At 34.5% G+C, this 27,916-nt stretch overlaps 1 long non-coding RNA gene across 1 annotated transcript in view; it reads right to left on the bottom strand.

Annotated features, from left to right (window-relative positions):
- Window positions 1-27,916, bottom strand: part of LOC135967559 (uncharacterized) — an 816,926-nt gene that overhangs the window by 160,043 nt on the left and 628,967 nt on the right. Inside the window, exon 2 of the long non-coding RNA XR_010581733.1 lies at window positions 7,711-7,714. This is a non-coding gene — a long non-coding RNA (uncharacterized lncRNA). The remainder of the gene's footprint in view (window positions 1-7,710; window positions 7,715-27,916) is intronic.

Genomic DNA, 27,916 nt, shown 5'->3' with positions numbered 1-27,916 from the left:
CAGTTAGATTTGAATTTCTCATCTGCTTTTATATTCAGTTTAGTGGGGCCATGGTTGCCTTTGCTTTAAGTAAATAAAATGTTATCTCAAGAGAACAAAAATAAATACATAAAATATATTTATCATTCCAGATGAATCAATCTAATATTGAGTACATACATCTATTTTTCTTTACTATTTATACATTTTTATTTATTTAAACTAATTCTATTTATATCAAACATGTAATCATGCTAATAATTTTATCATTGTATATGGAATATGAGATATCAACCGTAATTGCTATTGGAGAAGAATGTTAGATTTCTTAAAAAATGTATACTTTTCTGAAAAAATATAACATCCAACTTTCAAATTTAAGTTTCTTTAATTTTGAATTGTTTTTCTTTTAGTTCAACCTGGTTAAAACAGAAAATTTCTGTGGGTTCATTGTTAATTACCACACCTAAGACAGAACTGATAACCATTAGCCTATGTTCCCATTACAGGATTCCTTCAGTGTTGCTTCAGCAACCAGAAATCTCTATGGCCATCGTCGTCTCTGCCCAAGCCTTGTTTAGGGCCCGCTGGGCTCACTCTGCCCACTTGGCCCAGCAGGCTGCACTTGGCTGATGCTTTGGCCCAGATACTGCACCTGCCATGGCTCCATGCTCAGCCCACAGCTGGACCAGGCGTAGTGCTAGTGACTTCTGCCTTGGGCAGCAGCATCTAGACAAAGGGAACACAGTGACACCTGAAAACTTGGAGATGACAGCAATTGCGAAACCCCAAGGGGTGTTACAGCTCTTGCCTGAGGAGTCCCAAGGTCTGAGCCCCTAAGAGATGTTGCAGTTCTTCACTCCTGTAGCTCAGCAAGCAGGAGCGTGTTACAGTTCTCTTTCTTCCATAGTATGGCAAGCAGGAGTGTGTTACAGCCCTTTTATTCCCACTGCCTGCAACCCAGTGGGTTCTGGGTTCTTGTACTGCCACCAAGAGGAATAAGGTGTGTGAACACCAGAGAGTGAATAAGGCAGAGAAGAATTTTTTTGAGCGACAGAAGGATAGCTCTCAGCTGTGAAAGAGAGGATCCGAGAGTGGGTAGCCCTTTGTGAGGTTGAGTCCAGGATATGTGGACTTAGAATGGGTGAGTGCCTGCTGATTGGTCCTTGGGTTGGCTTTGGAAAAAGCACCATTCAATTGGTTTAAAGGCATCATTCGGAAGGAACCAATTGAGAGAGAGAAAGAGGGTGAGATGGGTATAGAAGTTCTCACTCTGGTCATAGACTCTATGTGGAACCAGCAGCTCAGTTTTCAGGCTTTAAACGGTCTTTGGCTTGAAGGTCTGGTTTCACCAGGGACTTGTCTCTGTCTGCCTAGGAATTTGTCTGTCTCCTGTCACTATTACTCTCTATTTCCACTGCTGCTTCTCTTTAAAGAATTTATCGGTTCATGCTTTGCAACTAAATTATTGTAGATGCCTGCCTCTTATTCCTTCAGTCAGTTCTGAACATCACTTCTAGATTAATATATTGTAACACCTCTTTAATTTTATCACTTCCACGTTCAAGTCTCTTGCTCACAGAATGAAGGCTTTCAGTGTTTTGTTGGTTGTGACATTCTTAACTGCTCTTATTCTTCATTTTGTAGTCCAATCTTTAGCAAAACTGTCAATCACATTCTTGGGCTTTTGACCTGTACATGTTTGTACTTCAGTACATTTGCCCTTGTCAATCCCTATTTTGCCTTTATGTCCACCTTCTCATCTCAAGCCCCACCTTGAAGTTCTGTACAGTTTTTAAAGCCTGGCTCAGACTTATAGACCACATTCTATATAAAATATCTTATGATAATGCTAGGTATAAGTGACTTCTTTCGTTTCTATAATCCCTGATCCCTTACAATTCTTCCGTTATGCCATGGGGGATATAACTATATGTCTTGTTTCTTATAGTGGTGGTTCTCTTCTCTCCTTGTGTCATACATTCCTTCATTCTAGAGACATTTTAAACTCCCCGAGAATTCCTTACAGATAAAAACTAGGGATTTCACACCTAAACTGATGTCTTGAATATAGTAACTAAAATTTTGTTTAATAGATATATCTATTTTTTTCTAAATAAATATATATAAAATATTCCTATGATGGATAGATCAATAAATGTATCCATTAAATACTACTACTTTATACCAATTCAATTCACATTTATAGAAGCTTTATTTTGACCCAAGCATGTAAAATGCAGAAGTGATTTTCATAGGCCATGTACACTTAAGGAGTTTAGTCTGACAAAAGAGATTCAAGATTAAATTAGAATGACAATAAAATGAGACACTGATTTGTATTGGTGAATTCTGCTTGCATAGAGGAAAGAGTTATTGTCTTAGTCTTGGATTCATAGGTGTTGTGATTTGATTTGAGTCAAAAGTTGAATATAATAAGGAAAATGTGGCATACAAAACATTTCACGAACAAGGTGGGAAAGAAACAAGAGAGTATGTGGTTACCAGTAAAGTGCAATGTTCATGTGCAGAAAGAGCTGGAAATGAGACACGTGGAGAGTAGGTAGTGGCCTCCCAATCTGAGCCAAAGTCCAGGAGTTGAAACGTAAAGACTTGGCTCTCCTGGTCCCTCTTCCTCACCCTAACTGTGCACAGGTCAGTCCTTGTGGCAAGTATTAGATGTTATTATTATTATTATTTTACTTCCTACTATTGTTTCCTCTCCTCATAAGCCATTACAAATCCCAGCGAGTGGAAGAAACATGAACATATCACTTTATTATCAAAGCTTCAAACCAATAACTTTGCCAAGGATTCTAACAGAACCCTACCATTAATACATAAATTTGTCTTTTATAGAAAAATAAAGCAAGCTAGGAAAATTAGAGTCCTAGAACATGGAGATTTCAAGAAGAATTAAGAGTATTTACCACAAAATTGAATATGGCTTCACTAAGAACACAGCTATTTGGGGAGAAGCAAGGATGGTAGGTCAAGGATCATGTTTTATGCAGTAGGTTTCTCACCTCTCTTATAGTCTTATACAATATTCATTCTCCACATTAAAAATTGTATGTGGAAAAGGAGAGACATCAGAACAATTATTAGATGTTTTATAAAAATGAACCACAGGAAGTGGTATGGTGAAGACTGAAGCCAACAGGATTAAACAAACATGATTTTAAATTATAGTTCTACCAATTATCAAATGTAGAACCTAAGGAAATAATTGAATATTATTAATGCTTACTTTTATTATCTGAAATCACAGGAAAAACATTATATCCATTTCCTAGGGTTGTTTGAAGACAAAATGACATAATAAAAGGACAGAGCAGATTTTGGCACATAGTAAATGCTCAGTATATGTTGATTATGCTGATTGCAGATATTATTTGAAAGGACTGTTTCTGAAAATATGTTTTCTTAGTTATATCTCAGAATATTCTCCTTGAAATGTTAATTAAAAGCACACTATTTCTTCCTAACTTCTGATACAGTCTCATTATTTTCATATAATATCACTTATGTCTTTAAAAAATTCTTCCATTTATGTATTATTACAAAGAAAATCAGATTTCTCATCAAAGTGGATTAGTTATTTCCAAAGCTACTATAAATATTTACTCTTAAACTCCTAACAAAACCTATAGTCACATTTATAATGAATAGAAGAAAAAATAAAATCTGGTTATACTATATATTAATTCCATTTCTTTCTACATATTTATTTATTTATTTATTTATTTTTGAGACAAGTACTCGCTCTGTCACCCAGGCTGGAGTGTAGAGGCAGGATCACAGTTCGCTGCAGCCTTGACCTCCTGGGCTCAACTGGATTCTCCCACCTCAGCCTCTGGAGCAGCTGGGACCACAGATACATGCCACCACACCCAGCTAATTTTTATATATTTAGTAGAGATGGGATTTCACAGTGTTGAGCAGGCTGATCTGGAACTCCTGGGATCAAGCCATCCCCCTGTCTCAGCCTCCCAAAGTGCTGGGATTACAGACGTGAGCCACCACACCTGGCTGCATTTCTTCCTTTGATGGTTGAATTCTATCCATCAAATGCTTAATCTACCTAAGGCTTGAAAAATGCAATTTATGATTAATTGAAAGTATTATTATAGAGCTGTGAGCAGTGGCTCACGCCTGTAATACTAGCACTTTGGGAGACCAAGATGGGTGTATCACCTGAGGTAAGGATTTCAAGACCTGCCTGGCCAACATGGCAAAACCCCATCTCTACTAAAAATACAAAAATTAGCTAGGCATGGTGGGGGGTGCCTATAATCCCAAGCTGCTCGGGAGACTGAGGCAGGAGAATCGCTTGAACCCCTGGGGTGGGCAGACATTGCAGTGAACTGTGATCACACCTCTACACTCCAGCCTGGGTGACAGAGGAAAACTCCGTCTCAAAAAAAAAGTATCATTATAGTATTTAAATTTTAGGAAATACAAAGATTAAGTGAACCCACAAAAGAGATTTTTTGTCGTTGCAGTTGAATGGAAAGAATACTATCCCTTGCAATCTTTATTTTCTTTGACATAATCCCCAGAGGCACCTTTGTTGTATTTGTTTATGGATTTTCAGTCTGTGAAATGCTAAAAAGAAGAACACAAAAAGGTTATCATGGTCATTATACACATGTGAATAATTAGATGTGACTGATTATAATAGCTCTGAGCAAATGCTTTAAAGTCTCTGCCTGTTATATGAACTGTTTCCTCATATTTCGTACTTTTCAACTGATAAAAGACTTGCTCAAACTTTTCAGTTTGGATGTGTGAATTCTATACTAATTCTATTTGTGTGTGTCTGGCTGTTCTAAATGGCTTTCTGGGAACTTTGGACCTAACAATGCTTTAATTGTATTTGCTTAGTTTTTGCCAGGATTTTTTTTTAATTTGTATCAGATGAGAAAAGAGAGGTTTAGATAAAGGCAATTGAAATAACTGAAAATTTTTGACTAAATAGCCTATTTTGATTACCCAAATGCATCCTCTATGATAAATATACTGGGCTATTTGTCTAGATAGCTGCATGATTTCAGCAGAGTTTAGCACAAATTCTTTATGTTTATGTCAGTGAACATTCATTCAGAAAATGAATTTCCAGCAGTTAAAAACAGCGTGATGCAGCCAGTCAACCTATCACAGCCGAAACTCAGATGAAGGAAAACATTACATGGCAAGTGGTACCACAACTGTTGAATAAAAATGACAAATAAAAAGGCTAATGAGAATTGAGTAGTTCATATCCTGAAACCTCTAAAACCGCATTCATTATGCTAAGAAATTAACCAAATGCATTTTTTATTTTGTAATAGAAACTTGCACTTGGCTAATTGAAGCTTCCACTGCATCTCCCACAGAGCCCAAGAAGTATCAGTATGTGACTACCGAATGAAGGACAATGAAATATATTAACACCATAAAAAAGAGAAAAGGGCAATTAGGTATCTGTTGAAGATTCTGAAATTTAAGTAGGAATATATGCCAGAGAAAACAATTATTTAATACCAGAGTTTTCAGACATATTTAGTATAAAAAACTTGGTAAAGTTTTATAAAGGAGAGGACTGAAAGTAAAAAAGAAAAAAATAGTTTTAAAATCTTTATATTCAAATAAAATAAACATGTGGAATTAATTTGAAATTATTAATAAAAACTCTTTATAAATAACATTTTATTATTCATTTCTGTGTCCCAACAAGTGTTACTTATTATTACAATCTTGTACTCATCTGCTATTCCTTGATGCAAACCTGTTTCTACACTGAAAGAAATAGAGTTCCAAGAGTTGTCTGCATCTTGGAACAGCGAAAATAAAGATAGGAGAAGTAAACAGAGTCATTGCTAGACAGTAAGAATACTTTCAGGGATGCAGAGCAGGACATTTAAAGGAGCTTCTCTGAACAAGGTGTGATCATCTAAGAATTAAATGTGAAAACAATAATTATTTGAAAACCCAAGAATCTATAATGATATTCAAATGTGTTAAAGAATGGTCATATACAAATGAATTTCAGGTCTTTATGCTTAACTCATTTTGATCAACATTTAAGTATCATTATACTTACTTGACAGTAAAGTTGTTACCCCTATGTCTAGTTGGGGTAATAAAAATCTAAACAGGTGAAATCAAACAACAAAAACATTAGAGAAAGTGCAGATATTTATATTGAATGTTTTAAACCCATGGAAATACATTTCAACTATTGGTTCCACATTGGAAAAATGGCATCTTTAAGGTCCAAAGTTTTACTTGATTAAATTCTTATGGTATTGTTATTTTACCTGTATAATTTAGAAACTAACTGGGCAAATATTGGTTTGAGTAAATGGATTTTATTCAATATTCTCTTACTCTCCAAACACACACAATCTTTGTTTCTATCTCATTTTCTCTCTCACACACACACACACACACACACACACACACACACACTAGAAATGATAAGGGCAAAACACATATTGTATGTTCAAAGGATGTGGGATTACTCAAGGTAAAAGGAAAGGCATCACTGGAAAGTTCCTTTCAGTATGTAATGGTCAATAAAGCCAAGTCTGGGTAGAGTCTTCTGGAAGCTTCACTCAGATCCAAGAGACAGAATCTTGGGCCATTACCTCCGTTACAGAATCAAAGTTGCCATAGCAGGTATGAGATGGTTATTAGGTTTCACTCCCTTAAAAGAATGCAATTGTAACTATGGAAGGAAAAAAATAAATATATTATTAAAAGTTCCCCCGTCTCTACTAAAAAATACAAAAAACTAGCCGGGCGAGGTGGCGGGCGTCTGTAGTCCCAGCTAACTCGGGAGGCTGAGGCAGGAGAATGGGGTAAACCCGGGAGGCGGAGCTTGCAGTGAGCTGAGATCTGGCCACTGCACTCCAGCCTGGGCGACAGAGCGAGACTCCATCTCAAAATAAATAAATAAATAAATAAAAGTTTCATGCTGCTTATATTAGTAACGCAAGTATAATAATGAGTTTTGGGGTCGTTGCATTGTGTGCCTGTGTGTGTGTGTGTGTGTGTGTGTGTGTGTATACACATATATAGTTTAAAGTTAATTTGAATGGTTAAATAAGACTGAGATACTATATTGATAAATGCTTTGTTATACTTACAAGAATGGCTTAAGTTCATAGTACTATTTTCCTTATAAAATCTATATATTTTCCTTGTTAAATGTTTGAAGTGATTAATATAATCAGATAAATAAATTTTTGAACATGTATTGAAGTGTAAATGAATTTAATTATTTAAGTAGAAGTAGATGTATAAACAGATTTTAATCTCTCAAATGTATAATTTAGTTAAACATAAATTGAAACCAGTAAAATGACTAATCTTATTTTACAGTTATTTATGACATTAGAATAAGTTTAACTTCCCAAGAATAACTAAACTTTAAAATTACTAAGTATAATAATTGAAATCTCTATTTTAAAAAGTAACCTGACCTGTTTTTTCCATGTAAAAATCATCCCCTCATACACTACGAAAAGACTAAGGAGACTTAAGTTTAAATATCTTACCATATGCTATGATATATATTTTTACATTATAAGCATATGTTTCATTTTTTAATGTGAGCAGCAACGTTATTCAACAATTTTTTGAAAACCCTCAGATTTCTAACTGTAAACTTTTCTCAACCAAAATCTTCACATTTATATTCTATGACTGAGAAGACACTTAGCCATAAGATAAAGCATACTAAACGTCCCTTTGAACCAAGATAAATATGAAATGAACAGTAGCAAAAGGTGAATTATTTTTAAAATAACACCAAAAAACTATTGTAGGATCTGATGTTTAATAAGATGAAACAACAACTAAATATTTCATAGCTATTTCAGAAATAAAAATAATCAAAAAGCATATAATTTCATTTTTATTCACTTTGGATATCTTACACTTCATGACTGTTATTTCCAGTTATTTCAAGATTTAGTCTAAACATTACTACTTTATTCCAAGAGGAATATTATATCTTTCTTCCCTGTCTCTATGCTTTCCCTTTATTCCTTTCTCTTCTCTCTTCTCCTCTTTGTCTTATTTCTTCCTTCACTTCTATGGTTTTTTTCTTCTTTCCATCATCCATTTCTCCATTTCTCATCTTCTCTTTCCTCCCCACAGATATCCCTCCTTCTTTCTCTCACATTCCTACTTTCCCTCCCCACCTTTTTTCATTTCTTTCCCCAAATACATGTTTTTGTTGATGTGCAAGACATTGCATTTTTTAAATCAATTTGGTTTTGCAGCTTTATTGAAGTATAGTTGACAAAAAATTGTATATATTTAAGCTGTACAACCTGATGTTCTGATATATATGTATGCACATTATAAAATGATTGCCATAATAAAGTTAATTAACATATAAAGCTATATTTAATCCAACAAAATGACATATTCTTATTAAATACCTCTCAATGTTCAAATATTCAATGTTTTGGGACTAAGATTTATTTTGAAAATATTCATAAATGGATGTATTTATCTAATAACTGCTTACATGCTGGGAAAATAGCATCTTTTAAAGTTGAGTGCTGTATCTGATGGAATCCTTTTCCTTTTTTCCTTGCATAATGTAGAAAATAAATAGTTAAATATTGATTGAGTAATTTATTTTATTAAACTCCCCAAACACACACTCCAGAATTAGAAGAAATAATTTTTGCTAACACTAGATTAATGCAAAAATTTATGAAATATAGTTGCCAATTACTATAAGGCCTTCACAGAGAGAAACACAGTAAGGTGAATATATCACCTTAGATTTTAAGCAGTTTAGGAATTTTCTACACATCAACCAATTTATTTCAAAAGGCAAATTTAATAAAACTCTGATTGCAGCAGTGACTTCTCACCATACCATTGGAAAGGAAGGACATATCATAATAGTGACTTAGCTCACTGGTTTGGGATGACCATATATGCTGTTTATTCTCATGCCTCTAACTAACAAGTTAGTTATTCCATTCATTTCAGAATGGAAAATAAAGAAGCGAAATATATAATTACATCATTTAGTATACTTTGGATATTGTCCCTGTACCGGCTCAGAGTAGAGAAAATTGTTAGACTAAGAAGGATATTTTTAAAACAATAAGCCAGAGTCTATATACTGACCCAGTTGACTCTTCTCTCCCTTTCTTCTCAGCCTCTTTGATCTATTTATGGCTTTAAAGAGAACATACACTAACTATACCACAGAAATTTTAAAACATAGAATAAAAATGGGATCTATCAAGGTATTGTCTCTCAACTCGAAGCCCACACTCTGTATACTCTGCTTTGTGTGCCTGAAGGGAGACAGATCTGCAAAACACACTTCTTCCTTGCCAGCTGGTGCTTTGTTAGACTCTACCAACAGGAGACACAATATAGGAATGGTGAAGCCAGGAAGAGGGAAAGGGAACATACTTTTCTTGTTCCTTGCTCTGCCTGTTTTTGCCCCCAGTTCTTCTTTACGCTTCCTGTTCCATCAATATCACCAAGGCAATGCTTCCTCATTTTGACGGTAAGAATCTGTCTAGAAGTAGCAGTGGATTTTAGCCTGTAGTTTCTCCAATACTACACACCTTTAGCGAGACCTTATTCTCAGAGGTGTGATTTCCAGGCCTGTAGAGTCTCTTTTCTAATCTCAGAGACATCAACACAAAGGGAGCAGCATCTCCTACTTATAGGACCAACTTCCAACTTTCTGAAGTTCCCTCCTAAAAACATTCCAGTTTCAATATTTCTCATGTCTTCTCTTTGTTCTCACAGTTCTAAGGGAAATAGCTGTTTTCTGCAGTTGCTGTGCTGTAATATCTTAATGTTGCTTTTTACCTTTTCAGATCTTCAATATCAAGTGAAACATTTCTTTATAATAAATTCTCTCTCTTATAATAACTGGTATGTTTATGTCTCTTGACTGGATCTGGGCTCATAAGCCACCTAATTAAAAATAGTATTTCCTCCGATTCTTATATTTCCTATTTGCACTCTATTTATTTCTCTTCATATTAATGATCTTTAGTTGAATTACTATATTTTCCACTTATTAATATTAATGTTTTTCTTGTGTCTCCTAAGTTTCAAGGAGGCAAAGATTTCTGTAAGCTATGTTCACTGCTATTCTTGCAATCACTAGAACATTGACAAACAATAAGTAAACAGTAAACATATATAATGTAAACAAATAAATGGATATATGGTAAAAAAAATCAATGAGAAAACTATGAATCAATAAAGGGATACTAATTATCTTAAATCGTACATCCAGAAGTACACATTATCATAATTAACACTGAGAAAACATCTTTCTTAGCCATCCTAGTATACAAAAATTGACGGAACATCAATGCAGATAGAAAGTACTTATGAACAGAAAATAAAAAATAAAAAAACAGAAAATAAAAAAAATTTTAAAAAGATTATTTCGATAAAATATTAAATCCATTTTAAGTGAAGGTATAAGAATGAAAAAGGCCAGAATTACTGAACAAGAGTTAAGTCTGAACTGAAGAAATATTAGTTATTTTAAAAGGTTGAAAATTGGCAAGCAGATTGCCTAAATAATTAAATAATTCTTAATTATTTAATAATTTTAATAAATTTAATAATTTTTAATAAATAATAATAAATTAAAATTTGCCCTATTGACCTTTTTAACTGTATAATGTTATAAGTTTTTAAAAATGTCCTCATAATAAGCATATGTACTCCAGTTCCTCACAGTTCCACCTACTCCCAATTGCCTTAAATCCAATTATTTAATTCCCTTTATTATGTGTCTGTCATCTGGTAACATTTGAGTTTATGACCCCTGTTTAAAGGTTTCTGTAAATTTAATGAAATTGGTTTCATGGATACTTGAAGTAGTTGCGGCTTTATCATTTGATAGATGTCTCAGGAACAGGATTGAAGATGTATAGTCCTTCAAAAATTAAAAGCTGTCTCTGTAATCCTACCAGTATGACAAAATACAGCTGGTTTGCTACATGACACAGAATAGTGATTCCTTTCCTCAAATTTCCTTAGCAGAGATGTGCCTTTATTCTGGGTTGCAATATAAAAGTAAATTTTATTTATGGAAACTTTTATTTTAAATTACTTCTCATAATCTCAATGTCCCTTCATAGTGTATAAAAATCTATTCTGGGAGTAGATCTCTGTATGCTAGTCCTTGTACTAGGAATAAGCAATACAACCTAGAATTGAATGTCTTGGTCCTCAAGGAACTTACTGAAATTTCTGTTTTGAGATCTTGTATGTTTATAAAATAATCTAAGAAAACTGCCATAAAATAGATATCGTAGTGTCTAAGTCTCCCTTGTAAAGGTCTATTATAAATCTCCCCTTCAATATAGAGTAGATGGAAGAAATAATCAAGGTAATCTTTTTCACCAAAAAACTGTAGCAAGTATACTTGTTTGTCCTATTCTATATCTATATCTGTATCTATAATCTCTATGAATCATTCAAATATCTATCTTTTGAGAGAGAGACAGAGACCTGAGATAACAATATTGATACACTTAATTTGGGATATTATTTATCAATGAAAATAATGTCCAAATTGGACATTAGGATAGATCTTCAATTTATATTTCAAGAAAAATTGAAAAGAGAAAAGGGAGAAGCAGCTCAGGCATCGCTCTAGTCTTTGCTTGGGGAGGGTCGTTGGTGTTAGATTGTAAGCAGCCTCCTTCTTAACATTTTCCATGAATGAAAAAGTATTTTCTATTCCAGCTCTGAGATTTCAAAATAGGGCACACTATAGTGCTGGTGATATCAACCATGATAGTTAAGATAAGAGATCAGGAAAAAGTGTAGCCTCATTTGTACTGGGTCTTTTGCTTTTCATTCGCTTTTAAATTAAAAAAAATTTTTTAATCCAAGTATAGAAACCCCATGTTTAGCACCCCTAAACTGGAACAGCTTCAGATAGCAACTTTTTTTATTTAAAGGCAGTTTCAAAACTTGAAAGAAAGTATATGGAACCAATTTAACTACTATTTGATAACATCTGGAACAGAAAAATGATCCATTATTCATAAACTACTCAATGTTGAGTATTGAGCTAGGTTGCTTGCATCCATTTTGTTTCATTTACTGATTATAAAACTCTGTGAGGAGTGTTATTTCTATTCAAAATTTATAGCTGAAGAAAGTGAGATTTCAATATTTTAACTAATTTCCCAAGGTATATATTATACAGTACAGTTGGGACTAAACTAAGGAGAGACTAGAAACCCCATCCATAATTTTTTCTTTCTCTTTGCCCAGCTGTAAAATTAGGAAAAAAAAAATCTCTTGTTTCTTCCAGCTCTGAAATACTGATTCCTATTTAAATAATATCTCAAATAGATATTAGTAAAATTCTGTATATCTTTTTCCATTCTTAGTAAGTTGATTTATTCATATCTTCAATATCTTCAATATAGACCAAGAAGAGTAGATCTTGAATTGAGCTAGTCAGAGACATACATTTCTTACATGTTGTCCCTAATGCCTCTGGATATCTTTTCACATTGTAGTAACAAAAAATGGAATATTAGATACAACTTTAATATAGATTGACTCTATAATCTCCTTTAACTAAAGGATCTTATGCTAGTGACTCTCTAAACATTTATATTGCTGCTTAGAGGCCCAGTCAACAAAGGAAGTCTTTAGTAGCTGGAGACATCACTCCATCATTTCTTTTTCATTTACTAATTCTATATTTTTATTTATGCATGTATGTGTCTGATTTCTCCACCTACATAAAAGCGGGAGGGCTCTGAATAAAGCTATTGTCACCTGTTTTACTGTTACACTTTTTCCCTGCTTCTCATTTCCTCTTAACCCAAAGTTATTTGTGGCATCAGACAGACCTTGTGTACAGTTTATGTTATTAAAAGGTATTATAATAAAGATATTGTTATCTTTATTAATATTTAGTATTTGCCTCCAGAGCTAGTGACACCAGAAAACTTACAGAAAGCACAAACACACACACACACACACACACACACATACACACACACCCCCCAGATTAGCCAGAGGGTATTTTTATTTATTAGGTTCCTGGTGTACAATTAAAATGAAAATAACATGTTAAAACAAGTGCACTTTGCTGATTTCAATCTGCCTGAACAGCAACCATCTGTTAAAGTAAAATTCACACTGACTTTCCCAGCAATGAAAGTCCTTACATAATGTATGTGACAACAGAGGGAAATCTAAATTCAGAGAGAAACATTGGGTGAGAAATAGTGAATGTCCTTTGAACAGGTCAAAAGTCAATTCTATAGCCTTCTTGTCTAAGAATAGACATACACTATTTACAATATGTCATTGAAAAATTTCTTTACTGATTTAGAATTCAAATGGCTGTAATTTCTTTAAAAGACCAAGAAAAAAAAAATTCCTAAGTATTCATATGTTCTTTATGTGCTTCTTAATATGGTTACCTCTTCCTTGATTTGTTCCGTAAGGGACATGTTGGATGAAAAATTTAAGGCCTTTTAATGGTCCCTGGTAGCTACTTTAAAAGAGTATATCAAACTGTTTTGTACATTTCATTGTTTGACATTATTTTAATACTTTGGGCAGCCGCATTCCTCTGTTCATGTTTTTCTTCCTGTGTCTGCAACACCAGAAAGTTCTAGTCTTCTGACCTTCCTAAATTTCTTTTTGTGGTAATACTTTTTCTCTTCTTATCTGATAAATGTAGGCATTGCTCATTTTTTAAATTAATTAATTAATTTATTTATTTTTGAGACAGAGTTTCACTCTTGTTCTCTAGGCTGGAGTGGAATGGCGTGATCTTGGCTCACTGCAACTTCCGCCTCCCGAGTTCAAGTGATTCTCCTGCCTCAGCCTCCTGAGTAGCTGGGATTATAGGCATGCACCATCACACCCAGCAAATTTTTGTATTTTTAGTAGATATGGGGTTTCACCATGTCGGCCAGGCTGGTCTTGAACTCCTGACCTCAGGTGATCCACCTGCCTCAGCCTCCCAAAATGCTGAGATTACAGTGCTCATTCTTTTTTTACTACCTTTTTCTCTTTATTACACTGGAAATACTATTACCCCTCCATTTATCTCTGAGAATAAAGATCCGCATTTGTGCTATTATTCCTGACTGATTTTCTGAGTTTCAGCATTTCCATGTAATAGTTAGTTCTACCTTAATTAGAACTGATATTCCACTGACATCTTAATTGAATGATTCATCTTAGATATCCGATTACTTCCAATTAATTGAGGTTATTTTGTTTATAAAGTTGCTTACATAATAACTCCAGAGGTATGTTGAGCTCTAGAATTGGTTGCATCAGCTACACAATGTTCTCTGTGTTTCCACTCTACATGTCTTGGCTTTGACTCTCTATTTAAGCTGGTACTAAGATAGCTTCAGTTGTTCTGGGCATCACATCTAGACATATAATTGTTGAAAGTAAGGTGATGAACCAGCTGTTCCTATGACCTTTTGTTAGAGACAAGTACCCTTACCCAAAACTAGTTCCAACCTCACAAGACCAACAGATTTCCCTTCATTTGTCTCTGGCCATAACTGAGACTAATTCGGTTTTTAAGCCAATTATTAACAGGGAGAAATGAAAATCATGACTGGTTTAGACTAATAACCTGGGGTAGAATGAATATTGGGGAGGCAATAAGAATGTCCTTGATTATATTACATCCTTTCTATTACTAACTAACAAAATTCTATCAATCTTTTTTTTTTTTTTTTTTTTTTTTTTTTTTGAGACAGAGTCTTGCTCTGTCCCCCAGGCTGGAGTGCAGTGGCGCGATCTCGGCTCACTGCAAGCTCCGCCTCCCGGGTTCATGCCATTCTCCGGCCTCAGCCTCCCGAGTAGCTGGGACTACAGGCGCCCGCCACCTCGCCCCGCTAGTTTTTTTGTATTTTTTAGTAGAGACGGGGTTTCACCGTGTTAGCCAGGATGGTCTCGATCTCCTGACCTTGTGATCCGCCCGCCTCGGCCTCCCAATTCTATCAATCTTTAAAGCATGTATCTTGTAAATCTTTTTATACCTACAAAACACAAAACCTCCATATCTTTTTGTCTACACTGTTTATATAAATTTTACCATGTACAGACTTGCTGACCAATATTTCTGTATGTCTTAGCTAAGCTGAATACTTGCTTTATTTATTTGTAGAGGAAAACATTACACTGAGATTTAGATATCAAGTCCATTGGCCCCATGGGCCCCACAAGTCCTCACTCTAATCTGGTGTTTACTGTACACCCCAATATCTCAGTATAAGTCCCAACAGGAGCTACCATAGGTAGTCTTTGGCATTACCACTACCTGATCCTCTACCATTTCTATGTTCTTGTATCATCAATGTCTGACCGGCTGACTGACAGAAGGTCAAAATGTTTTCTTATTCCCAGTTAAGTCAACAGCCTTATAGGAACAAACCCAAAAGATAATATAAATGATTCATTTTGAAATATATAACTTATATTGATGATATGCATATATGTAGACTTCATTGGGAATATATAAGCAAATGCAGATAAGCATTTAAAGAAAAAGATTATATGATATTTAAAAATCATAAAACTTCAATGATGGTAATGTTGTTTCATGGACTAATAATAGTCCATAATAGCAAAGAAGTAAAACAATCTATATATCCATTCATTACATATTTACTCTCTCTATATAAAATATTAGATCAATTTTTTCTAGGATGTTTCTAGCTTCTAGGCATGGGTAACTCATGTCTTCACATGGATGCACTTTATCCATTTTCACTTCTTATCATTTTTTCCAAAAATTCTAGTTTGTCTCAATTATATTTAAAAAGACCCATTTATTTCACATAAGAACAAGCCATTTGGAAACAATGAATTGTAAGCATATATGATTTTACATAGGAAAATGCTTTTATGATAGGAGAGAAATAAGTATTTCTACACGGCAATTGCATGAAATTCACATCATAACTCTTTCTGAGAATCTCTGAGAAACATACTCATTTGTCATATGCAGATGAAAATTAAATAACTGTCAAAATGTCAGCTATATAGACATACAAGCTAATAAATAAAAATTCTACATTCCAATCAAAAATGTGTTCTTTTGCTGGTAATGCAAAAGTCTCTAGGAAATTTTATCTGTTCACAGCTATAGACATCTTGGTTTAACTGAGTCTTTGATGAAAAAATGAGAAGACAAAGCACTTGTCTTCCATTCAGGTTTGTTGTTTCATTGATGTCACTGAATACAGTATAAATAATAATGAGCCTCTGACTACTTACAGCTTTTCTCAGCATTAAATATGCTGCTTGATGAATAGCAGAAATAATAAACTGTATTTAACTCTTGGATGTCATAGTTTTAGTATTTAGGCTCTATTACCTTCATTATTTTCTGAGTGGGACCTCTGAATTTTCCCTGGCATTTGGGAAGCTAGACTCCATGACAGAAGAAGACATATAGGATTTAACCACGGAGCACTGAAAAGAATAAACAGTTAAAAATCATGTGTTTCTCTTTAAGAAACACACACAGGAACTCATTTGGGAGAAAATATGAGTGCTCTGTAGATGGAGACACAAAATCAAAATAAAAAGTAGACAGTTCAGATGAATGATCTGAAACTTGTTGAAGTGACTGATGGCAATTACTACAACACTAAATTGATTTTGATGTTTTTGGTGAAAAGAAGTGAAACCTGCAAAGACACGACGAGCAGGGGATGTTTGCCTAGAAATTTCAATCACAGGCACACTGTAGAATCAAGAGTAATACAATGATTTCAGGAACCAATTTAACCAACACAAACCAAAGTTATTCAAAACAAAACAAAAAACAAGCAACAAAACTACAAGTAAACATTTCACAAAGGCTCTGAGAATGCTCTGTAGACCTTGTATATGGGATACCTTAGCAGCTTTAGCCTGGGGCAGATGGTTGCCAAAAGGCAGCAGTGAGGGCTGAAAGAAAGCTTTAGATTTTGTTCCTGCTTTTCCCCTATTCACTTGCCTGGGATAATCAGTGCCTCACTTCACTGCAGGGAACTACCAGGGCTGATATATGCATAGGAAGGATAAGCAAAAGCCCTGCTAAGGTAAAGTACTGATAAAATTAAAACTAAACAACAAGCTACACTGGGACATTCAATTCCTTACAATCTCCCTGAAAACGGCTAGATTATAATCTAGAGTGATGCTATCATTTCTACTATGACATATAATTTAGCACTGAATATATTTATATGTGTATATGTATATGCAGTATACATATAGGTAGCACTATTTGTACAGGTGACTCTTGAACAACTTAAGGGTAAGAGGCACCAACTCTCATGCATTGGAAAATCCATGTATAATTCTTTACTCCCCCAAAACTTAACTGCTAATAGGCTGCTGTAGACCCAAAGTCTTACCAAAAACATAAGTAGTTAATTAACATGTATTTTATATGTTATGTAGATTATATGATATATTATTACAATAAAGTAAGCTAGAGAAAAGAAAATATTATTAAGAAAATCATAAGGAAGATAAAATATTCTTGCTATTTGTTAGGTGAAAGTGGATTACCATAAAGTTCGTCATTCATGTTGTCTTCATGTTGAATAGGCTGAGGAGGAAGAGGAAGAGGAGGGGTTGATCTTACTGTCTCAGGGGTGGAAGAAGAGGAAGAAAATTTGTGTATAAGTGGACTTGCTCAGTTAAAATCTGTGTTGTCCAGGGGTCAACCATATATATATATACACATATATATGTGTATATGTGTGTCTATATATGTGTGTGTATATATATATACACATAATATGTATAGGAGCTAAGATATGTATATATAATATACATATACACACATATATAATATATATATTCAGACTTACAAAGTTAATGGTGATACTGAAAAATTATGCATTTGCAGATATTCATATTATTTATTAAAATAAATTTTAGAATTAGTAAAATATTCCTATAGAGATATTATTAGACATAAATAAAGACAAATAGCTAAGTCAGCCTTAAAGAGAGAATATAAAATGAAAATGGGCAGTAGAATTTTCTGCCCATTTCAGCCAACCAATGGGTTGGCTTATGCACAAGGCACCAACACATGTTGTAAAGCCATAGCAGTAACAATAATGTTAAAACAAGAACAGAGAAATAGACATATGAAGCAGCACGAAAATTTAAGAGCATATCTATGTGTATGTGAACATTTAATAAAAAATAAAATTGACACCATAAGTTAAGAAAATTATGAGTTCTTTAGTAGGTAGTAGTAGATTACTGACTCATTATAGAGAAAAAATATAAAATGGAATTTCATATGCAAACATGGACTACATAACACAAATTGCATGTGAAAAGTAAAATTAAGGAATTAATAGAAAACACCATAGGAATTTATATCAATCAACTATCAAGAATGAGGAAAAAGTTTTTTTCATGTTTTCTATAATGAAGAACTCCATGACAAAGTTAATAATCATATTAGAGAATATAGAAGATCTTTGTAATATCTGAAAGCAACAAGGGAGTTATTCCTTCTACTGTGCAAGCAACTTCTACATATTCACAAGAGTGAAACAGCAACTTCAAAACATTAATGGACATTGTATACAAACAAGTAGTTTTTAAAGAATAAATATCAAAATCTAGCAAAAATATGACCAAATTATTTAGTAATGAGAGAAATACAATAAAGGAAAGTTAACTGTCATTTTATAACCAGGGTACTGGTAAAAATTTAAAAAAGGTAATACCAAGTATTGATGTAGAGCATAGATAACCTCACAGCCTACAGATGGCAGTCACTCTAGAGAGCAAACTAACACTATTTAGTCTATAAGTATATAGTCTATAACAGCCTATGAACCAAAAATTTCACACGTAGGTACACAGCACAAATTTTTACACTATTTCAAAAGGGGCAGGCACGTGCATATTCAATGTGCAGTTTTATTCATGGAAGCAGAGAGGTGAAGGCAAATAGAATCAGCCATCACTGTGAGTGTGAAGAGTCAGACCATGGACTATTATTAAGCAGTTAATTACAACACGTATATGTGATATTGGCAAATAAACTATATTAAACCACAGTTTAAATAGAGAATGTAAAATTCAAGCTAGAAAGTAAGGTAAAATCAAAGATATATTAAAATCATAGAAAATTCAGAGTATGACATCCTTTTGGTAGAAGACATGTTAGTCTACTGGTGGAAAGAAAAAAATATTTAGTTATATATTCAGCATCCATACAGTAAAAATCAAAGTAATTACTGATAAATGAGTAATGAGATTTGAGCCATAGGAAATGAGATTTGTTCTGCAAGTGAGGCAGAGAGCTAATTCACATGCTCAACTTCTTAGAGAAAATACTTTAGTGTGATAAACAACATCATTCATTATATAATCATGAGTTTTTTTTTAATTTATTTATTATTATTATACTTTAAGTTGTAGGGTACATGTGCATAACGTGCAGGTTTGTTACATATGTATACTTGTGCCATGTTGGTGTGCTGCACCCATCAACGTCATTTACATCAGGTATAACTCCCAATGCAATCCCTCCGCCCTTCCCCCTCCCCCCTCCCCATGATAGGCCCCGGTGTGTGATGTTCCCCTTCCTGAGTCCAAGTGATCTCATTGTTCAGTTCCCACCTATGAGTGAGAACATGCGGTGTTTGGTTTTCTGTTCTTGTGATAGTTTGCTAAGAATGATGGTTTCCAGCTGTATCCATTCCCTACAAAGGACACAAACTCATCTTTTAAAGGTCTGTACTTTACTAGAAACTCATGTCTCAGTCAAAAAGCTAATGCCAAAGTACAGTTCAAAGTACAGTTGGTCAAACCTGCTGTTTGGACAATCAAGACCCAAGACAAGAACTTGGCTTTTAGCATTCAGCTCAGCTTTTAGCATTCATTAGAGGAGAGAGTAGAACATGTAGTCTTAGAAAACCTATACACACAAATATGTTTTACTGTCTCCCAGACATTTAATAGGTATTGAACAATCAGGTCAAAAGTTAAAAATAAGTTAAGAGTAGTTCTCATGCTTTAATATCAGCCAACAAGAGGGTAGAGTTGACATTTTGTTTTGAATCTTGAAAGCTTAGAAAGGTTGCATGCCCAATGGAATGTGTTATTGATGACTATTGATTCCCCAAAATACCATCAAAAAAGTAGGCTAAAAATCAAAGATAGGGCTATTAGTCCTACCAGGAAATAACATCATCTTGAGAGAGAGGAAAGTCAGAGATTACTTGAAGGATTTTAGGAGCTAAGATAAATAAGTTTAAGATGAGTCCTTCAGGGAGGAGAATGGATTGAGATTTGACAGAGTTTATGATATAATGCATTTGGATTGGTGGGAACAAAGTGAAAATATAGTAGTGAGTCTTAATGATTAGTGAGTGATAGGTTCATTTTCCAAAATAAAGCAACATTAGTTCATAGTCTAATCTCTGGAAGTATGTAAGTCCTGGAACAAATATTTAATATTTTATCAGTGCTTTTGAGCAAAGAAACAGAAATGTAGGCCCAGTCCTAATATCACCTAAATTAAGACATGGAATTATATTGGTTTCTCTGCCAGCCACTTTGCTCCAAAATTTATAATTGGAGTGTGAAAAGGAAAACACTCAGAATCATTTCAGAAAGTAATTTTTAATACTTTAGTGCATACAAAAGATAATTATGCAAATTAAAATGATAATGATGTACCATAACATACCTATTACAATGGCTAAACCTATCATATTTCAGCATAAATAACTAAAGAAAAAAAAATGGCTAAACCTAAAAAATTGACATAGCAATTCCTGGCAAGGATATGGAACAGCAGTAACTTTCATTTAATACTGCTGGTAATGAAAATGGTATAGTACTTTGGAAGACAGTTTGGCAGTTTCTTACAAAGCTCAACATGTTCTTACCATGTGATCTAGCAATTGGCTTCCTAAATATTTACGTAACTTATTTGAAAAGGCATGCAAATACAAAAAAACTTTGTAATTTATTCATAATCAATGAAAACTAGAAATAAACAGATATTCATCAATAGGTGAATAGACAAATTAATATATGTGCATTCTTACAATGGAATATTTTTCAGTGATAAAAATTAGACTAATGAGCATATTGCTAAGTAAAATAAACAATCCTGAAAAGACAACATAATGTATGATTTCATTTATATGAAAGTCTGAAAAAGGCAAAAATATGGAGATAGTCAAAATATCACTGGTTGCCAGGAATTTGGGAGAAGGAGAAAATTTGAATAGACAAAGTATAGGGGATATTTTAGGGTGGTGAAACTATTCTGTATTATACTGTAATGGTTAGTGCATGACACTAGTCATTTGTCAAAACCCATAGAACTTAGGACCACAAAAAAGTGAATATTAATGTATGCATCTTTTTATTTTTAATTTTTTTTTTGAGATGGAGTTTTGCTCTTATTGCCCAGATTGGAGTGCAGAGGCCTGAACTCGGATCACTGCAATCTCTGCCTCCCAGGTTCAAGCGATTCTCTTGCCTCAACTTCCCAAGGAGCTGAGATTACAGGCACCTGCCACCACACCCTACTAATTTTTTTATATTTTTAGTAGAGATGGGGTTTCATCATGTTGGCCAGGCTGGTTTTGAACTCCTGACCTCAGGTAATCCACCTGCCTCAGCCTCCCAAAGTCCTGGGTTCACAGGCATGAGCCACTGTGCCCAGCCAACTTTTTCTTTTTAAAATGTTAGGGGAGTCCCAGGACAGAATGTAGATCTCATTGAAGAAAGTTGGAGAAAAGGTGCTGCTGAATTTAGTAACTTTGAAAATGACTGGACTCTGTGACTAAAACGGAAATAAAGAATACATAGCACTATACTCTAATTGATATGGTTTTTTTTTTCTACTGGGGTACACTTAATTCAGATGTAGTACACATATGTAATGAAATTGAAAAATCAAATAAATGAATGGAAGATGGAGAGGACAAAAGTTCTTATTTTTGCAGAGTGAGGTTACAAATGAACAAGGACAGGAGGCTGGAATTATCTATGTAGTCAGGAACTGCAGTTAGAGATATCAAAATGATCCCATGCTTAGCTTAATAAAGATTCATATGTTCGGTGGCTCACGGCTGTAATCCCAGCACTTTGTGAGGCCAAGAGGGGGTGGATCACCTGAGGTCAGGAGTTCGAGACCAGCCTGACCAACATGGAGAAATCCCATCTTTACTAAAAATACAAAATTAGTCTGGCATGGTGGTGCATGCCTGTAATCCAAACTACTCAGGAGGCTGAGGCAGGAGAACCGTTTGAACCCGGGAGGTGCAGGTTGCAGTGAGCTGAGATCACACTATTGCACTCCAGCCTGGGCAAAAAGAGCAAAACTCTGTTGCAAAAAGCAAACAACAACAATGACAAAACCAAATAAACATGTGTTTACACAGAGAAATAATCATAGGTATATATGCATACATAGTTTAGCACATATACTGTTATTTTCTTGCTGTTTCACTGAGAAAACCCAGAAGAAAGACTTCCCCAGGAGACGCAAGTACATCTAGCATTGAAATCTTGGTTTCTAACACAGCTCAAAGGAATCAGAGCTCCTTGCAGAAATGGCTAAATCTAGGGAGGGGGCAGAAAATATACAAAGGGGCATGGAACATTTGGTACTGCCAGAATGTATAGATATTCCATAAAAATTCCATAATGATGAACTCCTTAAGATTTTTACAAATATATATTTTTAATTACTAAAATTTATAACACAAATGACCCTGAATAGCCAAAACAATCTTTAGAACAAATGCTGGAGGCATTACACTTCCTGATTTCAGAGTGTATTAAAAAGTTATAGTAACTAAAACAATATTTAATTGGCATAGAAACAGACATATAGAGTAATGGAATAGAAGACAGAGCATAGAAATTCATATATATAAAGTCAACTTATTTTTGATGAGTGCCAAGAATACATAACAGGAAAATGATCATCTCTTGAACAAATGGTGTTGGGGAAAACTGAATATCCACATACAGAATAATGAAATTAAGTCTTACTTTAACATAAAAATGTTACCTTACATAAAAATGTTTTACCTTATATAAAAATCAACTTAGACCTGGTGCAATGGCTCACGTCTGTAATCCCAGCATTTTGGAAGACCGAGGGAGGTTCATCACCTGAGGTCAGGAGTTTGAAACCAGCCTGACCAACACGGTGAAACCCTGTCTCTAGTAAAAATACAAAAAAATAGCCAGGTGAGTTGCTGCATGACTGTAATCCCAGCTACTTGGGAGGCTGAGGCGGGAGAATGGCTTGAACCCAGGAGGTGGAGGTTGCAGTGAGCTGAGATCGCGGCACTGCACTCTAACCTGGGTGACAGAGCCAGACTCTGTGTCAAACAACAGCAACCAATTTAAAATGGATTGAGGACCTAAAACTAAAACTCCCAGAAGAAAAAATATGAAAAAAACCTTATTGATATTGGTCTTGCATACGACTTCATGGATATGACACCAAATGCATAACAATAAAAGGAAGACAGACAGAAGTACACTAAACTGAGCAGCTATTGCACAGCAAAAGAAATAATCACAGAGTAAAGAGACCACTTATGAATGGGAGAAAATATTTGCAAAGCAGGTGTCAGATAAGCGGTTAATTTCCAAAATATAAAAGGAGCTCCTCCAACTAAATTCCAAAATAAACTAATAACCTGGTCAAAATATGGGCTAAAGACTGGAGCAGACATCTTTTCCAAAGAAGACATATGAACGGCTATATGAAATTATGCTCAATTTCACCAATCATCAGGGAAATGCAAATTAAAGCCATAATGAGATATCTCCTAAAACCTGCTAGGATGACTGTCATTTAAAAAAAAAAAAAAAAAAAAAAAAAAGGACAACACGTTTTGGTCAGGTTGTATAAAAAGAAAAATGGAACCTGTTTGTTGTTGTCAGGAATGCAAAATATTGCAGTCACTATGGAAAACTGTATAGAGATTCCTCAAAAAATTACAAAATAAAACATCCATATGATTCAGTAATTCCACTTCAGGGTATTTATCCAAAAGGTTTAAATCATAATCCTAAAATAATATTGGCAGCACTATGTTTATGGATAAACAATATTCACAATAGCCAAGACATGGAAATAACCTAAACATGCATTGATGGGTAAATGAATAAAGAAAATGGAACATACGTATAGTGGAATATTACTCAGCTTTAGAAAAGGATATCTTAACACTATGCAACAACATGGATAAACTTTGAAGACACATGAAGTAAAATAAGCAATTACAGAAAGACAAATCCTGCATGATCACATGTATGAAAATATCTAAAATAGTCAAACTCATAGAATAAGAAGGTAAACTGTTGCTTGCCGGAGTGTGAGGGGAGGAGGAAATAGAGAATTATTAATTAGTGGGCCTAAAGTCTCAATTGTACAAGATGAATATGTTTTAGAGGTATGCTGTAAAACATTATCTCCATAGTTAACTATACTGTATTCTACACTTGAAGATTTATTAGCAGGGCAGATCTAATTTAAATGTTCTTTCCACAATAAGTAAAATTTTAAAAGAAAATAAAGCTAAAAGGTAAAATAAGGAAATATATCAAAGTAGGTTACTTTATTATGAAATCAATTTTGTGAGCCATAAACAAAGAATAACAATGTTGCAAAACATAAAGTAAAAATAACAATAAAAGAATAAGTTAATTTTAAAAACCCACAATTACAAAGAAAATGCACAAGGATTAAAATATGGAAAAGAGACACAGGAGCCAACTGAAAGACTCTCAATGGCCAAAACTGAAATAATTTTGGCAATAAAATATAGTATTATTAAATTATAAGGCAAGGTATAAAATAAATGTTTGTAAGATCATATGGACGTTAATAGTTGAAAATTCTCTTTGCAGAAGAATTTCAAATATTTTATGTAGCTAAGCATCACTCTCAAATGTTTGGCATAATTCTCTACTCCTTAAATGTGAGCCATACATAGTTACCTTATTCCAGAGTACAGTATGGAAGATGCAAAAAGTAACTTCAAAGTGGAGAAACTTGGAAAACACTGCCCCAGGCAAGCGATTTGATTAAGTTATGTCAACAGAATGTATTATGAATACCATGTGATGGAAGTGAAACTTTACTTCTCTGTCCTTCCTCCCCCCAGAACATAACCCTTGTGTAATCATCAGAAAAGTATCAAACATAACCTGACTGAGGGACATACTACCACACATCTCACCAGTACTCCCCCAAATTTTCAAGATCATTAGAAACATGGAATCTGAGAAAACGTTACAGTTAAGAGGAAACTAACGAGATAAGATTACTTAAATGTGATTGTCTTATTGTTTCATATTAAGACTAAATCTAGATTGTAGTTAGAGCTTCCAGAAGCTTCTGTTTGCTTTACAGGTAAAATGATTTGAAACCACCTCGCCAGGCAAATAATTATTTGCTTAGATAGAAATTCCAAATTAAGCATCTCCACACCTTTGATGCTGTTTTAACTCATACATGTAACAAGTAGGTCATTATTAAACAGGTCATTATTCCTGAAGTCACTATAGATAGAAGTCTATAGACTTCTATAGAATTCACTAAGGTCAAGAGACCATTCTGAAAAAGAAAAAAAAGATTAAATCATACATGTAGTGCATGGTTAACTGTAAGCACACACACAATATTACTAAAAGTCAATTTATCATTGTAATTCTTTAACATGTATTATGTTCCAGAGGATGTGTGCTAGGAGAGCTAGGTGCAGTGTCTTCAGAATACATTTAAAATATTCTAGAGATGCTTTGCTGATCTATTTAAAACTCTTCTGTGCTTTGTTGTGACAAAGTTAATAGCTGAATCCATTTCATATGTATATTTTAGAGCAGACTAACTGATGGTCTGACTACCATCTGTTAATATTGCTGCCTGCTTACAAACAGCTTCTGGGAAATCCTAAGAATCTTAACAATAGAAAATGGCATATTTCTATAGAAACTAAAAAATGATATTGCCAGAGTTTTGACTTTTGTCCACAGGTAGAAAAATATATACCCTGTTAACATGACATAGCAAATAAAAGGTGGAGATAAATTAACACTTCACAGATGACTGAGTGGTTCCATGCTTACTGCTAGGTTGTCACAAAACACAATTACTCATCTACTACTGTATTCGGGTTCTCTAAAGGGAGAGAACTAATCAGATAGATGTATATATAAAGGGGAGTTTATCAAGGAGTATTGACTCACATGATCACAAAGTGAGATCCCATAACAGGCCATTTGCAAGCTGAGGAGCAAGGAAGCCAGTCTGAGTCCCAAAACTTGAAAAGTAGGGAAGCCAATAGTGCAGCCTTCAGTCTGTGATCGAAGGTCCAAGAGTCCCAAAGCTGAAAACTTGGAGTCCGACGTTCAAGGGCAGGAAGCATCCAGCACGGGAGGAAGATGTAGGCCAGGAGGCTAAGCCAGTGTAGTCTTTTCACGTTCCTCTGCCTGCTTTTAGTCTGGCTGCACAGGCAGCTGATTTAGATTGTGCCCAAACAGGTTAAGGCTGGGTCTGCCTTTCCCAGCTCACTGACTCAGATATTAAGCTCCTTTGGCAACACCCTCAAAGACACAGCCAGGAACAATAATTTGCATCCATCAATCTAATTCAGTTGACACTCAATATCAACCATCACAACTACCAAATGTCAATGTGCTATTAAAAGTATACTTTTCTCTTAGGTAGGTAACATGTCAGAGATACTGTTCTAGCCAGAGTTTCAAGGGCCATGTTTACACTCTGGGAGCACGGAGAGAGAGAGAGAGAATGTGTTTTAGAAGAAAGTTGGGATTTCATAAACGATAAACACACCAGAAATCAAATACTTCTTTCTCTTGATTATTTGCAAAAACAAAATTTAGGTGAATATCAGAATACTAGACTTACCCGGGTATCGAAAACACACCATGTTATCTATATATCATAGTGTATGGTTAAAAATTTTTCAGTGAAAGTTTTATCAGTATAATTTTTGATGGCCAAAACATTTATCTATAAACACATAGTTTTTTTTTTTCCTTCATGCAATTTTGTTTATAAAAGTACAACATTCGTCAATAGACAACTTGCTGAGACGAGATGTCTTCTCCCAATTGAAGGTCTTTAGTTGATCAAAGGGTTCTGGTTTCAGGGACTTCAAGAAGTGAAGCCAAGGACCGCACTGGCGCATGTTACAGCTCTATTAGAGAAACGTGCAGACCCAAAGAGTGTTTGGCGGCAAGATTAAAGCAAAGGTGAAAGCGAAAGTAAAGCTTCCATGCAGTGGAAGGGGACCCGGAAGGGTTGCCATTTTTGGCTTGAGTGTCCTATGCTCATATCTCCTTATGACCCCTCTCCTTTCCTTTTTCTGTCCTATAGAATTAGCTTATTTTCTATCTGTTTGTGGGTTGGCAGGCCTGATTGGTTAAAAACATCAGGCTGCAGCTAGAGCTTAAATTCCCTATATGATTGGTTGAAGTTTCAATCCCTTAGCTTGATGCTGTGACTCATTTTGGCTTAGAGGAAAGTACCCTTTGATTGGTTCAAGTTTCAATCCCTTAGCTTGCAGCTATGACTCATTTTGGCTTAGGGGAAAGTCCCCTTAGGGAAGTCCCTATTGACCCAGGAAGTCCAGCCAACTTAGCCACTTAGTCCCTCATTCCCAAATAAAAACTATCAATTGGTGCATCCACTTGGGAGAAAATAAACATTTCTCAGTAGACGTTTGATACACATTGTAACAAGATTCTGCTACTTGTACAATTGCACAATTGTGTTTATTACCAACGTTGTTAATACCTAAGTCTCTGAACTGTGAAGTATTTTCCCTTATTTCAGACAAATGTCCACAGGTTTTCTTAGTCTCATTGCTCCATTTTCCTATGTACCTGT

Source organism: Macaca fascicularis, chromosome 15 (genome assembly GCF_037993035.2).
Source record: "Macaca fascicularis isolate 582-1 chromosome 15, T2T-MFA8v1.1".
Classification (NCBI taxonomy): Eukaryota; Metazoa; Chordata; class Mammalia; order Primates; family Cercopithecidae; genus Macaca; species Macaca fascicularis.
Note: the sequence above shows the minus strand (reverse complement) of the source record. Positions and strands in the feature narration are given on the sequence as shown.